Source organism: Saccopteryx bilineata, chromosome 5, assembly GCF_036850765.1.
Source record: "Saccopteryx bilineata isolate mSacBil1 chromosome 5, mSacBil1_pri_phased_curated, whole genome shotgun sequence".
NCBI classification, from domain to species: domain Eukaryota; kingdom Metazoa; phylum Chordata; class Mammalia; order Chiroptera; family Emballonuridae; genus Saccopteryx; species Saccopteryx bilineata.
This window is the reverse complement of record NC_089494.1, coordinates 42,333,612-42,349,301: the sequence shown is the minus strand read 5'-3', so window position 1 is coordinate 42,349,301 and position 15,690 is coordinate 42,333,612.

Sequence of the window (15,690 nt, the reverse complement as noted above, 5' to 3'; positions counted from 1 at the left end):
GATAGAAATGTTACTGCCTATAAATTCAATATTTTGTTTCTCATGATTTATTCATAATTCTTCTTATTATATTGATTCTTTATAATACAAATTCAACTATGAATAATATCATAGGCTACTAAAATACAAAGGACAATAATAGCAAATGCAAATCATAAAGCCTATTCTACACTGGGAATTAATTCCCATTTAAGATATAAAGTTAGAAAGTATAATCCTCTATCCCTGTTGGAAGCTGTCTAGTTACTTATTAGTACATCAGAGTGCAGTGTTACTTCTCAGTAGTACAGGATTGGTGTCAAAATGTTATGTATATTTTTCCAGTACATTAAGTACCAGGGCACCGTGTATGCTTTAGGTGAGAATTAATTAAGTTCGCATACACCAAGTGGTCATTTACGCCCACAAACAAACATTTTAGTTTTGGCAATCACCTTTCTCATTTTTTCCAGATCATTTAGCATACAAGCATACAACTCAAATTCATAAGAGTAAGTGAAGACATATAGACTATTAATATCATATTCTAATTTAATGACATTCAGAAAGAAAATTTCTCATCCCTTGGGCACACTAACATGCCTTTCAATGCCTTTGGAGATTTGTTTTTCAATACAGAACACTTTTTTAAATTATCAGTCATGTGTGGGATATTTGGATTTTTAAGAACTATTTTGCTTTTCAATAAGTTAATCAAAGTATTATAAGAATTAAATATTTTAAAATATTACAACAACTACATGTTGCCTTGCCAATTAATCTTTGTACACAGAAGACAGTAACTCTAGTGGTTAGGTGGCAGTTTTAATAAGCAAGGAACTTAAGTCCCAGGTCTGTTTTGGGCACTGCAAAACAAATACATCTCTGTATCCACCCATAAAATCTTAAAGTTGATATAGATGCCTTAATGAGGTTCCTATGATTTTAACAACACTTTGCTCTATCAAGGCTGCATCTTGAAAATGGATCCCACTATTAAAACGGTGGGCAGAACTTATACTTTCTGAAGAGAAGTTGGAAATGAGGTAGCCTCTGATCACTTGGGTCTAGCTCGTGGGTAAACAATTCTCATAACCTTTCTCTTACCTCCTCCAATATTTCACCCTTTGTGACATGCTCTTACAATCTTATAGGATTCCCCTTTTCTGCACTGTGCTCTGCGCAGTCAGCAAGAGATTTCTTTGCACATTGTTGGCTTGTTTGGTGATAATCTGGCTGCATTGGAGACAGATACCACAGCAACAACATAGGCACATACAAAAAAAAGCATAGATTAGGATAATATCTCAAAATAAGAAACAATATTTTTCCCACCATATCCCCATGATCTAAACTATTAGTTTATTATATCCCTAGGCTGGTGTTGTATCACTCAGGATGCTCACTTGTGTCTTCATGTTATGTAAAAAAGGTGATCTATTAGCAGACTGACTGAGTGTGAATAAACAATGTTCTGTATAGATAATGGCACAGGTGCCCCCTCTGAGGCAGTACTACTGTGCAAAGCCATCCCATTTTGGAGAACAACTTTTCTCATTAAAGATATTTTAGTATTCAGTAAAGACAGACTTTGCTGGCTGTCACTGAAATATTTTTGGGTGAATTTAGTAAGAGCTTTTATGTGTACTGTAATGTCCTCCAGGCCAATGGAGGGAGCCAAAATGGCGTCCAAATGATTGTACCAGTTGATAACAGAACCTGACCACCTGGCTCTGAGGAGAGGGAGGTTGGAAATTAATCAAGTTGTGCATATCATACATGTTGACAAGGGAGGGCAGCATCATCATATGGGAGGAGATGGGTTGAGAGAGGAATGTGCCAGACAAGGACTTGTACCTTCTCTCCTCTTTCAATGTGTGTGTGATCCATTCCAGGTATTTCAGCAAGTCCAGTTTGCAGCTGGACAAAGGATCCTAGTGGAGATTGAGTGGCTCCCCTTCACCCAGGGGTGCAAAGTAACATTCATTCTGATGAGACATGCCCTTGCAAATGCTAATAGATAACACCTTTTCTTGGTGTAATGGGGTTTGATCTGTGATGAGATCAATGGGAAAATGGCTGTTTCCCATAACTTCCATACCTTTATGGTATTCAGTATCTTCACAGGGGTCCCCAATCTGGCATATGAGGCAACTAGCCCTAGTGGTTGATCATTCAAATGTGTTAAAATCTGGGATAATATTGTAGTCCACTTGAACAAGGTAGATTTACCTGTTAGTAATTTAATCTGCTGTTTTAATATTTCATGTTTTTTTCTTTCTATAATCTTCTTGCCCTCTTGCTTGTAGAGTATGCAACCTCTATTCAATGTCATGTTCTTTTGCCCAGTCTTGAATATCATGACTTTGTAAATGTGACCTGCAATTACTGTGTATTTATTTGAAGAAATTATCTGTACACAATACTCAACTTCTATAATTCTTTAATGGTAATAGTCTGATTTACATGGTGACAGGTGAAAGCTTCTGTTAGGTCAGATGCAGGGTCCACAAAAAACAAGGTATATTTAGACCTATCACTGAGAGAAATGTAGCCAGTGTAATCAATCTGCCAATCCCTTTCCAAGTGGGAACTCTGTTGAATGGCCCCAGACTACTTTGGACATTGTTTAGAACACACCGGGCATGCTGTCACTGCATTAACCAAGTCACTGTATTTCACAAGCTATCTGGCATAGTTGGCAATACATCATACCACCCAGGCATTATGGTAGCCTCTCTTTCTATGTTCCAATCTGCTGTATCCACTGAAATGTCAGTTGCTAGGGCTTGTACCCAGGCTGGAACACCAGCTTTCTGGTTACCAGGAATTATTGGAGCCTTAAGAGCTGGGAAGTAGAAAACAGTGAAGACTGCCTCAGACTCTTGCAGGTAAACCTACATATCTTTCCATAAATTCTAATCCAACAAGGGTTTATTCCCAATCATCTACCCCTCAGTTTTCCATTATCCAAGTCATAGATTTAATTCTTCAAAACAGCTCAACTTGCAGAGCAAAGTGTTAACGGCCAGAGTGATCACCAGCCATGTAGTTGAATTTAGTCCACTGGCTACTGCAATTTATTTCTGTTTTCATCCAGATGATGTCAATGTTGGGCTGAATTGAGACTGCAGTCCTTGTCGATGGGCTGCTCTGACTAGACTCATCTGTAGACCAGCCATCAGTGGAAATTTTTCCCACTCTTTCTTTAGAGCCTGCAGCAACTAAGATCACTTGAAGGATGGGCATACTCTATTGGGCCTAGTATCACTCGCGTTTCTAGATCAGTAGGCTGGCAGCCAGGATGCTCCTCTGCTGCAAACAGGCATGCCACTTAGTCAGAGTGAGAGTTACACCCATGGCAAAGGTGGGTTGATGGACCATATTTCAACTCACCCCTTGAAAGGAAGGGAAGTTCTTACCATTATATGCCTGAGTTTTTTTGTTTGTTTTTGTTTTGTTTTATTTTTTTGTGAAAAGCACTGTACACACAGCAAGGAGCTGCTGCTCTATGAGGGTGCATTAGGATTTTGTCCCCTTTCAGGGGTGGTGCATTATCCTAGAGGTATTCTTTTTGTGTTGTTTCTGCCCATAATTTCCAGAGCGCAGACACATCTATCTCAAATGATAGTCCTGTTCAGAAGATTCCCAGAGCTTTAATCTGCTTCACTAATATTTTTGCCCTCTCAAAGTTGGCTCACAGCTCTGATCTCCAGTCCCACAAGTGCCCTTCCTTTTCCAGATGGTGTAAAGAACAGAGGCACTGTGCCAGGCAGGGAATAAAATTCTTTCAATAATCCATAATCCTTGCAATGCCTTGTACCTTTTTCATGTTTTTAAAGGTTGCATAAGTTTCCATTTTGTCAATCATAGTTTCTAAGACAATACTGGTCTTACCCAACCAAATGATTCTCAAAACTGTTGTAGCGGTGCCTGGGCCTTGAATTTTCTGTGGGTTCACTGCCTATTCTCTCCCTTGAAAACAGTCTAGCAATCTGCAGCATGTTTTCAACAGAGGACTCTCTACATTATCTCTTTAACTTTATATCATGAATGTAATGGACCATTTTAGAGATGTAGGGAAGGAGAGACAGAGACAGAGCTCTGATTGCTATCCATGATATGATATATTGTGGGCTATGCAGGTAGCCTTCAGGAAGTACTGAAAAGGTTCATTTTTGCCTTATCACACATGAAGGCAAATTGATCTAGTCACTCAGAGTCTAAGCACATAATGAAAAAAAGACTTGCTGGCCTGACCTGTGGTGGCGCAGTGGGACAAAGCGTCGACCTGGAACACTGAGGTCGCCGGTTCGAAACCTTGGGCTTGCCTGGTCAAGGCACATATGGGAGTTGATGCTTCCTGCTCCTCCCCCTTCTCTCTCTCTCTCTCTGTCTCTCTCTCACACTCCTCTCTCTCTAAAAAATCAATAAATAATATATTAAAAAAAAAAAAGACTTGCTAAGTCCAATAAAGCATGGTAGTTTTCTAAAACTAGGGCCAAGGTATCTAAGATTGTGGCAATGTTGGGCACAGCTGCATGGATGTGGATCACTACCTTACTCAATTCTTGGTAATCCAAGGTAATTGACCATGACCCATCTGACCTTTCTATTGCCCACACTGCCCTATTAAAAGCACTATGAGCAAGGCCTGCCCAGTTGGCTCAGTGGTAGAGCATTGGCCTGGCATGTGGAAATTCCCAGTTTAATTCCTGGCCAGGGCACATAGAAGAAGTACCCATCTGTTTCTCTACCCTTCCCCCTCTCCTTTCTTTCTGTCTCTCTCTTCCTCTCCCATATCCAAAACTCCTTTGGAACAGAGTTGGCCCGGGTGCTGATGAAGGCTCCATGGCCTCCATCTCAGGCACTAGAATGGCTCTGGTTTCAACAGAGCAAAGGCCCAGAGGGGCAGAGCGTTGCCCCTTAGTGAGCTTGCTGGTGCATATGGGCATGTGGGAGTCTGTATTAGCCTCCTTGTTTCTCACTATAAGAAATATACAAAAAAAAAATCACTGTGAGCAAAGTGTATAATACCCATTTAGTGTATTACTCCTATTTCCATATGCAATTAGTTTAGTATGACAGTCAACTTCCTTTAGAGTCAGTAGACTTATTTGTTCCTGTTGTCACATAAGTTTATAAATATGATGTATATGTTCGCTCGTTTATACTTTGCATTGGGTGTGGGAGACAGATTGTAAACTGGCAAAGGCTTTATAGCTTAATTTTAAGATTAAGTCTTTCCCACCCTTTTAATACTAAGGTTTTTTCAACATCCTTCTAAACAGTTGCTCTCAAAGTGTGTGCCAGAGCGTGCTGATGCACCCTAGAAAATTTTCAGGTGCACCCTATGGTATTCCAGAGAAATATGTGCCTGTTGGGGAACAAAAACCAACAGGGTTTTGGAGTTTAGATTTTTGGGGGACAGAGGTGTGGGGAATTGGCTATAAGCTGACAGTCTGCCAAACCCCCCACCTCACTTGCCTGATTAGGTTGCAAAAGGCTGTTAAGCTGTGGTGCTGGATTGTTTATACTAGCCCCCATGTTCCCTGGAAAGACTGGAGGCAAGTTTCTGCTATTCTTTAATGGGTGTAAAGTTAAGATGATATGTGTGGTGGGGGTTTTCTGCACTCAACACAATTATAAGTAAAAAGAGAGGAATTCTTCAATGAATTGACAAGGAAATGAGAGTTTGCCTTTCAAATATATGCCCAAACATTGAAGAAATCACTAGGACACATCAGGCTCATGTTTCTCATAAACACAAGAATGAAAAAACTTAACACATTTGCACCAGGACTTGCCGAATTTACTAAATCTTACTAAGAATGTATCTATATATATATATAAAGATAACTTTTTTGTTGTTTTTTTTTAATTTTTAAACCCTATTTTTATAAATTCTAAAAATCATAACTCAAAAAATGTAACAAAAATGTTTTTTAATGTCAGAATAAATTTAATTTTGTCTTACTTATTTTATTTAATTACCATAAAAGTATGCTTGGACTTTATATTTTTTTCTTTATATTTGACTTAATTATTATAACATATTTGGCAGAAATTTGTATATAGTGCACCTACAATTATTTGTAGGATTTTAAATGCACCCTGACTTCAAAAAGTTTGAGAACCACTGTTCTAATACTAAGATCTTCTCAAAACTAAGTTTTTCCCCACACCCTTGACTGTTGCATGATGGGTGGTGGTGCACTCTTACGAGGAATCCCACTTATGCCTCAGATAAGTGGATTTGTATCAGACTTCTTTATTTGTATATTGGCTTAAAGGCTTTAATTTTCTATAATATAAAATAAAGCAGACTGAGGGCTCTCTCTCTGGGTTCCTGCCATCAGCATTGCATAGGAGAGGCAGCCAAGATGGCAGAGTGCTGAAGGAGAAGCCAGTTTGTGCAGAGTTTGTGCAGAGAGAAGGAGATGGGGAACAGAAATGAATAAGGCGGGTGGGGCATTTGATTCAAGGAAAACTCAGATGAGTCAGTAGCTTTGAGAGCCCTGAATGGAAAGGGAAGTGGTTTCCTCCTGTGTATATTTACTCGCTTGCCAAGGGCAGGCTATGATAAAAGATAATGGCCCACCAGTTCTTGGCTCCATTGTTTCATTACCGTCTGTCCAAATTAAATGAGATCCTGCCTTGGCCAGGCAGCTGTGATGGTGGCCGCAGCTACTGGACTTACAGTTCTCAATTAGAATTTCCTCTCAGCACTCATTTTATTACTCTAACCTAGAGGTGAAAATCATTGGTTGAAATTTGCAGATTTTGATCTTGTATAATGAAAATGTCTAATATGTTTTCTGATGTTGGAGAGTTAAAAAAATTTCATAGTTTCATGACAGAGAACACCCAATTAGCAGTGTCAAAAGGAATTTTCAACCATAACTGCTTTCCTACTGTAATCATCAATGGTGCTGAGGGGGGACATAAAACTTCTAAGGGTTACCATAAATAGGAGATTATTTGGCTCTAATACCAATCAGACTCAACATCTTTTATTTCTTTTTTCTTTTTAAAATTTACTTAGAAAATTAAGTTTAACAAGGTAACATTGATCAGTAAGAGTACATAGATTTCAGGTAAACATTTCTGTAGCATTTGAACTGTTGATTATGTTGTATACCATCACCCAAACTGAAATCATTTTCTGTCACCTTTATATCTGTCCGTCTTTATATCCTTTGCCCCACCTCCTCCGCAACATTCCCCTCTCCCACACTCTTCTTGCTCTGGAAACCACTTCACTTTTATCTATGTCCATGAGTTTCAGTTTTATATCCCATCTATGTATGAAATCATACCATTCTTAGCTTCTTCTGATTTACTTATTTCACTCAGTATAATATTCTCAAGATCCATCCATATCATTGTAAATGGCACTATGTCATCATTCCTTATGGCTGAGTAGTATTCCATTGTACATCTGTACCACATCTTCTTTATTTAGTCCTCTATAAAGGAACACTTTGGTTGTTTCTATGTCTTGGCCATTATGAATAATATTGTGATCAACCTGAGGGTGCATGTGTTTTTAAGTATCAGTGTTATTTCTGAAACAAGTGAATAGTTTCCATTGTCTCCAACAGCCCTTAACTGAAAGGAATCTTGACATGCTCTCAACACATGGGTATGGAAGGCACCCACCCAAAATAGAATTACATCCTTGAGGCTCCTGCTGGATCAGGTAGAGCATCAGGGATAGTAGAGGCAGGTGGCACAGGTCTGAAATATTGTTCAGGTTTCAAAGCTTTCCACATACTGACCAACAGAGTGCTGAGTTGCCCATCTATCTTCTTTGCTGGGATTCTGCCAACAAGGAAGTCAAACCACATTTGTTTCTGGGTTACTTTTACTGGATCCTTAAAAGCCATTATGATTGCTTTGTGGTTTCTTGAGTTTCCTCTCTGTTTTTGGTCTTTTCACAATCTATTCATTTTAGAATTTGTCAGTTTTTTTATGATCAACAATGGATTGCTAAGTATCATAAATATCTTGTCCCGTGACTGGGTTCAGCATGAGTATTGGCATCTCACACTGGGTGCTGGAGGCAAGTATCTTGGCTTTCATTTCTGTAGTGACTATGTCCTGATATGGGCCTGCAAAGATGGGCATAGAGAGTCTGTTTCATTCCCAGCTCCCTGGGAATTTGTTGTTTTTCTTCTATAAATTTTTAGGGCCAAGCCCTGGGCAGTTGACTCAGCAGTAGAATGTCAGCTTGGCATGTAGAAGTGGAAGTCCCAGGTTTGATTCCTGATCAGGACACACAGGAATCTGTTTCTCCCTTCTTCCCTCCTTTCTCTTCCCCTCCCACAGCCATGGTTTGAATGAACGAGTTAGCCTTGGGCGCTAAGGATGGCTCCCTGGCTTCTAGGTGTTAAAATAGCTTGATTGTTGAGCAACAACGCAGCAGCCCCAGATAGGCAGAACATCAGCCCACACAGGGGTTGCCCAGGTGCCTCCCAGTCAGGGTGCAGGTAGGAGTCTATTTGTCCACCTCCCTACCTCTCACTTGATAAAAAAAAATTTTTTCAGGGCCCCATGTGCCCAACTAAAAGCCTCTCATTTGTCTAAGCCTCTCTGCAGGCTAGAATAATCTAATCTATAAAGGAGTGATACACTGAATTTCCCAAGTGCCATTCAAGCAGTGCCAGAGAGCAGGGCAGGGCAGGGTGTGTGCCTCCCCACTCCCCATTTCATAGCCACACTAGCCATGCCTGGATACTCTTTTTGCTCTTTGGTTAGAAGTTGGCAACTATATCAATAAGCACAGTGGAAGTATATTCTCTCATCATGAAAGCTTCCTAGGAGTATATTCTCTCACCAGGAAAGTTTCTTGATGTGGGGGCTGCCCCAATGGCTGAGGTTATAGTTCCTATGCTTTTGCTTTCCTTTGTATAGTGGTACCTTGAGATACGAACAGACCAACATACAATTTTTTTTTTAAGATACAAGCTGCGGCCCAGTCTGTATTTTTGTTCAAGATTCGAGCAAAATTCCAAGATACGAGTCGTGATTTGGGAAGCTGCTGCTAGTTGGTGCGTTGACGCACAGGTCTAGTATCGGCAGTTTGATATACGAGTTGATTGACTTACAAGCTCGGTTACAGAATGAATTAAATTCATATCTCAAGGTATCAGTGTATTAGGGGTGGGAAGGCATATTTCATCGGTTTCACTGTTAACCACAACTTCTTCTCTTCACTCTCATTGTTGTAAAGTATTGTACCCCAGATGCTGAAAAGTACTGTACCTCTCTTCTGTGAGTTTACATAGAGACGCCAAGTCCAGATGAATTTTGAAGGGTTTTATTAAAAGGAGGAGATTTATTAAATATGCTGGCTGCATATGACTAACATGGGGCATTTGCAGGCCCAAATTGTGCACGCCAAATACATCTCAGGGGCTGGTTATATACCCTTAATCACACACGGGCTGGGAGAAGCATGATATCATGACACAAGCTACAACATTTGTTCAGGGGATACACAAAAACATTAAGACTTTCAAGGTAACGCAATCAAAGATGTTTACAATCATTCAGGGTTTATCTTCCCTCCTTTGCCTAGAGGTATGTTACTCTCAATATTCCAAGAAGAAAGGTATGTAAATTCTGTCTCTTATTGAAAGGTAAAAGAAGTTCCTCAGTTAACCTTTATTCTTTAGTTAGAACTAAATGACCCATTGTTCTTGCAAACCAGAAACTTCTACACTCTTCTCCCTCCCCTCCCCAAAGGAAAGAAGGAACAGGAAAGCCTATCTTTCCTCCTAGAATATTAATATTAATTTTGCAGCTTTTTAGTACCTTACTACTTCATCACTTCCCAGGGATTTCAGCTTTTGGTGTTCCAACAGGCTTCCTCATAGGCACTTGGATCTTAAACTGAAGCAGCTTGAACATTTTTCAGGTTTGTAAAACTGCACACTAATATCACCCTGTTTACCCTTTAAATTCTTTTAAAAGGGGAATTTTTAAAACTAGATATGAATTTGATTCCTGGCCAGGGCACACAGGAGAAGCGCCCATCTGCTTCTCCACGCCTCCCCCTCTCCTTCCTCTCTGTCTCTCTCTTCCCCTCCCACACCCAGGGCTCCATTGGAGCAAAGTTGGCCTGGGTGCTGAGGATGGCTCTGTGACCTCTGCCTCAGGCGCTAGAATGGCCCTGGTAGCAACAGAGCAACGCCCCAGATGGGCAGAGCATCGCCCCTTGGTGGGCATGCCGGGTGGATCCTGGTTGGGCGCATGCAGGAGTCTGTCTGACTGCCTCCCCATTTCCAACTTCAGAAAAATACAAAAAAAAAAAACCCAAAAAACTAGATATGAATATTGAAAGAAAAATTTAATCATGTTTTCAAAATTGTAGTATTGCTATGAATTCCCAGATTAAAGGGATCCAGTGATTTCTGAGAAATGTTAATACAAATAAATTTGAACCAGATATAATGGAACATTAACATATTGATTAAAGTGAATATCATTTAAACAATTTTAATTTTTTTATTGACTTAAGGAGTTGGGGGAGGTAAAGAGAGAAAGAGAAGAATCGATTCATTGTTTCAGTTCATTGTCCCATTTAGTTGTGTACTCATTTTTTGCTTTTCATATAACCTTGACTAGGAGTTTACTCTGAGACTTCATCATGCTTTATCCACTGAGCCACCCGACCAGAGCTAACATGACTATTTTAACATCAATAAAAGTAAGGACAACTAAAATGATGATCCAACTGACAGGAGCTTACTCATTAGCAAAGTCTCAGGTTGAGTAAAAAAGAAAAAATACATATAGCTTTATTATGTGTACAAGAGCATCCCTTAACATGATGATGTAAAATGGTATAAAATAAATGGAAAAAATTTGATAATTACAAAATATATGAGTAGCAATTTAAAAATTAAAAAAGATGTTTTTTAATAAGTAAAAAAATAGGCCCTGGCCAGTTGGCTCAGTGGTAGAATGTCGGCCTGGCATGCAGGGGTTCCGGGTTTAATTCCCGGCCAAGGCACACAGGAGAAGTGCCCATCTGTTTCTCCACCCCCCTCCCCTTCCTCTCTGTCTCTCTTTTCTCCTCCCACAGCGAAGGCTCCATTAGAGCAATGTTGGCCCGGGCACTGAGGATGGCTCTGTGGCCTCTGTCTCAGGCACTAGAATGGCCCTGGTTGCAACAGAGTGACGCCCCAGATGGGCAGAGCATCACCCCCTGGTGGACATGCCAGGTGGATCCCAGTCAGGCGCATGCGGGAGTCTGTCTGACTGCCTCCCCGTTTCCAACTTCAGAAAAAACACACAAAAAAAAAAGAAAAGAAAAAAAAAGAAAGCAAGAATGGTGGATGAGGATGAGCAAGGAAAGATTGACAAAGAAGTCCTTTGGAGAGAAGTTTTATCTCCAAAAATGTGTATTCTCAATATATATAAATCCAAAATCTTAGCATACTTCTAAGGAAAAAATTGGACACACTTCTCTCAGAAACAGATTGAATAAAAATGTAAAAATAATAATTCTAGATCAATGCTAATCATTATTCATTTTTTGTTGTTGTTGTATTTTTCTGAAGCTGGAAACGGGGAGGCAGTCAGACAGACTCCCGCATGCGCCTGACCGGGATCCACCCGGCACACCCACCAGGGGCGATGCTCTGCCCCTCCGGGGCATCGCTCTGTTGTGACCAGAGCCACTCTAGTGCCTGGGGCAGAGGCCAAGGAGCCATCCCCAGCGCCCGGGCCATCTTTGCTCCAATGGAGCCTTGGCTGCGGGAGGGGAAGAGAGAGACAGAGCAGAAGGAGAGGGGGAGGGGTAGAGAAGCAGATGGGCGCTTCTCCTGTGTGCCCTGGCCGGAATCAAACCCGGGACTTCTGCATGCCAGGCTGACACTCTACCACTGAGCCAACCGGCCAGGGCCATTATTCATTTTTAAAAAATATATCTCTATTCTTAGAATTTACTAGATAATTTGAAACAGTTTAGTAACCAATGAGTGCTTAATCAACATCATCTTAACTTCCTTTTTATGAAAAATAGTTGAATTAAAAAAATTTAGATTGTTGGCCCTGGCCGGTTGGCTCAGTGGTAGAGCGTCGGCCTGGCGTGCAGAAGTCCTGGGTTCGATTCCTGGCCAGGGCACACAGGAGAAGCGCCCATCTGCTTCTCCACCCCTCTCCCTCTCCTTCCGCTCTGTCTCTCTCTTCCCCTCCTGCGGCCAAGGCTCCATTGGAGCAAAGATGGCCTGGGCGCTGGATGGCTCCTTGGCCTCTGCCCCAGGCACTAGAGTGGCTCTGGTCACAACAGAGCAACGCCCCGGAGGGGCAGAGCATCGCCCCCTGGTGGGCAGAGCGTAGCCCCTGGTGGGCGTGCCGGGTGGATCCCAGTCCGGCGCATGCGGGAGTCTGTCTGACTGTCTCTCCCCGTTTCCAGCTTCAGAAAAATACAAAAAAAAAATTTAGATTGTTAAAGTATTTATCAAAAGCAAAAACGATTTAAAAGCAACTTATCTAAAACAAGAGAAAACTGTGACATCAAGGAAATGACAGAGAGATCCCTTTGATAGCTTCCGTTAATATTTCAACAATTTGAACACCAATAACTCAACAAAGTGACTCCAGTTGGGTGCACAGGCACACCTGAAAGGTTTGCACATTGAAGCAACTAAAAGTAGGCAGGGTGTTGCCAGGGGAGAGGACCTGAACAGACACTTCTCTCATAAAGACATACAAACTGCATACGAATATATGAAAAGATGTTCATCTTCACTAGCTATTAGGGAAAAGAAAATCAAATCTATGGTGAGATATCACCTCACACCTGTTAGATTGGCTGTTATCTACAAGACAGGTAATAAGTGTTAGAGAGGTTGTGGAGAAAAAGAGACCCTTATTCACTGCTGGTGAGAATGTAAACTGGTACAGCCATTATGAAAAACTGTATAGCAGTTCCTCAAAAAATTAAGAATAGAGTTAGCATATGACCCAGCAACCCCCCTATTGGGTATGTACCCAAAAAAGAAAAAAACATTTATTTTCACAGACATATGCATCCTATGTTCATTGCAGCATTATTCAAGGTGGCCAAGACATAAAAAAAATCAACTAAAGTATTCTTAAATAGAAGATTGGATAAAGATGATGTAATATATATATATATATATGTATATATGTATATATGATATATATATATGCAATAGAATACTACTCATCCATTAAAAGATGAAATACTGCCATTTGCAACAACATGGATGGACCTTGAGAATATTATGCTAAGCAAAATGAATTAATCAGAAAAAGCTAAAAATTATATGCTTTCCCTCATATGTGAAGTGTATAAAATGTTATAAACAAATTTTCTAAGTTGGTCTGCCCCAGAAAGAGACTCATAGACATAAACAAAGTGAAATGGTTACCAGAGGGAAGGATTGTGCCGAAGGGATAAAGAGGGGGTCCGTATACAGTGATAAAAAGTGGTTTGACTTTAAGTGAGGGGCACACAGCACAGTGAGTAGTTTACGTGCCATGGAGATGCACACCTGAACTTCTGTGTGCCTGTGAACCAATGTCACCTCATCAAATTTAATTTCTAAATAAAACAAAAATATGTTAACCTATATTTATTTTCTCTAATGTAATATAAAAAGTGGTGATTAATCCTAATATTCACCAAATAATTTAAACCTATTACTTGCATAATTGACCCAATATAAAGACTGTTTTTAGGCCTGCCTAGTGGTGGTGCAGTGGATAGAGCATTCACCCAAAGTGCCAAGGTCCCCAGTTTCAAACCCAGGGTCACCGGGGTCTAGGTTTGCTGGTATGATCCTTGTTGGTCAAATAAGTTTGTAAATATGATATATAGGTTTGCTCAATTATAGTTTGTATTGGGTGTGGGGGATAGGCTGTAAGCAGGCAGAGTTGTTATACCCTAAGGCCTTAGTTTTAAGACTAAGCCTTTCCCACCCTAAGTGACTTTGTATCAGAGACTTCCTTGTTTGTATATTAGATTAAAGGTTTTGATTTTTACATATGTGCCTTGACCAGGCAAGCCCAGGGTTTCAAACTGGTGACCTCAGCATCTAGATTGAAGCTTTATCCATCAATACAATTAGTTTCGTTGAGAGGCAATTATCAAAACTACTGGTAGGGAAAGTGAGTAAAGGAAGGATTATAAAGGGGTGTCTATGCTTTGAAGGATTGGAGCTCAATCTCAGTGGGGACCACTGGGACAAAATATTAATTCTTCCTAAGAGATGTCTTCTGAGAAGTGTAAAATATCCTTCATTTTTGTTTGAGCATTGTTAATAGGCTGGTAAATTCTAGCAATTATGGCCTGGTAGATGAAAAAACAGAGTGTTCTGATAGTGAAACCCTTAAATAAAAGGTGTTCATGATAAAAAGCTGTGGTTTATAAAAGACCTGTGTGTGCTAAGGTTATAAACCAAGGCACTGAGAGCATCTTCCACAGTTATACTTTTTCTAAAACTTTGATTATTTATATTTGGATGAATTATATTAAATTATTCAAAGCATTCACAACTTCTTCAAAGAGTCAATAAAATGACTTCAATATAAAATTAATAACATAATTCACTGTGAATTAACTAGTTGGTTACTGTCATTTGTGTGTGTTCATTATTATTCGTTATTAAGTAAAACAATAAATATTAAAATTTAGAAACATAAAATGTTTATACTTACGATAGTCTGCAATTGTATAATAAGAAAAAAACAGCATTTGTTGTTTTAGACATCTTATCTAGAACAATTTGTTTCTGTGCACTCCAAGGCTTTGGTAACCATTATCTTGTAGTTACTGATGCTATATAATTCTGGAGAGGTATCAGGTTTGATTTTCTTAATTTAAAAAATAATTTAATGATTCAAATGTAGGAATAAAGAGGGAATACATGTTTTAGATATTATCTAATATGTATTCCATCTCACAAGAGATATTGGGCACTCAATTAATGTTTATTTTAACTAAATGAACAAGTTTTGGTATAAAATTTATTTGTTTGATTTTATGCTCTAAAAAGGTACTTACATTTGTTCAAGAAATTAAATCAATATAATCAATGTTTAGGTTTACAAAACTGTATTGTATTTAAACTGTGTTGTATTTATTGCTTTTAAATATGCAATTATAAAAATATTTTAGGCTGAGCAAAGTAAGGGCTTGAGCAAAGTAACTAATAGATCTTATTTATATAAAAAGTTTAAATTAACACCATCTTAAATCATGCTATAAATATATGTTTAGCTTCTTAAATTTTATGAAATATCCCTGTGAAGTCCTTATAATTATAAACTTTTATTTTCATAATTTCATCCTGGATCAATGTTTTTTCCTCCCAGCAGAGAAAAAACAATCTGTCTTCTGACTTTTTTATACCCCGTATAGTATTTCTGTTAAATGTAGTAAGGAAAAAATAATTTAAAATTTAAATCTATTTTTATTTCATTACAAAATATTCTTTAGGGAAAACATTTCTTTCTGTGAAGATAATTAATAGTTTTAAAGGGTGATTTCAATATGCATTTGCTTGCAAGAAAATATATAATACAAAGGCTTGAGAAAACAAAAACTATCTATTTCTACATGTGATATGTTCCATGTATCTACTGGGAATGTAACTACATTAATATCCAAAATTAAACCTAAAAAGTACATATTCTTTTTGCAAAGTTAGTCCATGAGGTAATAGCCTATTA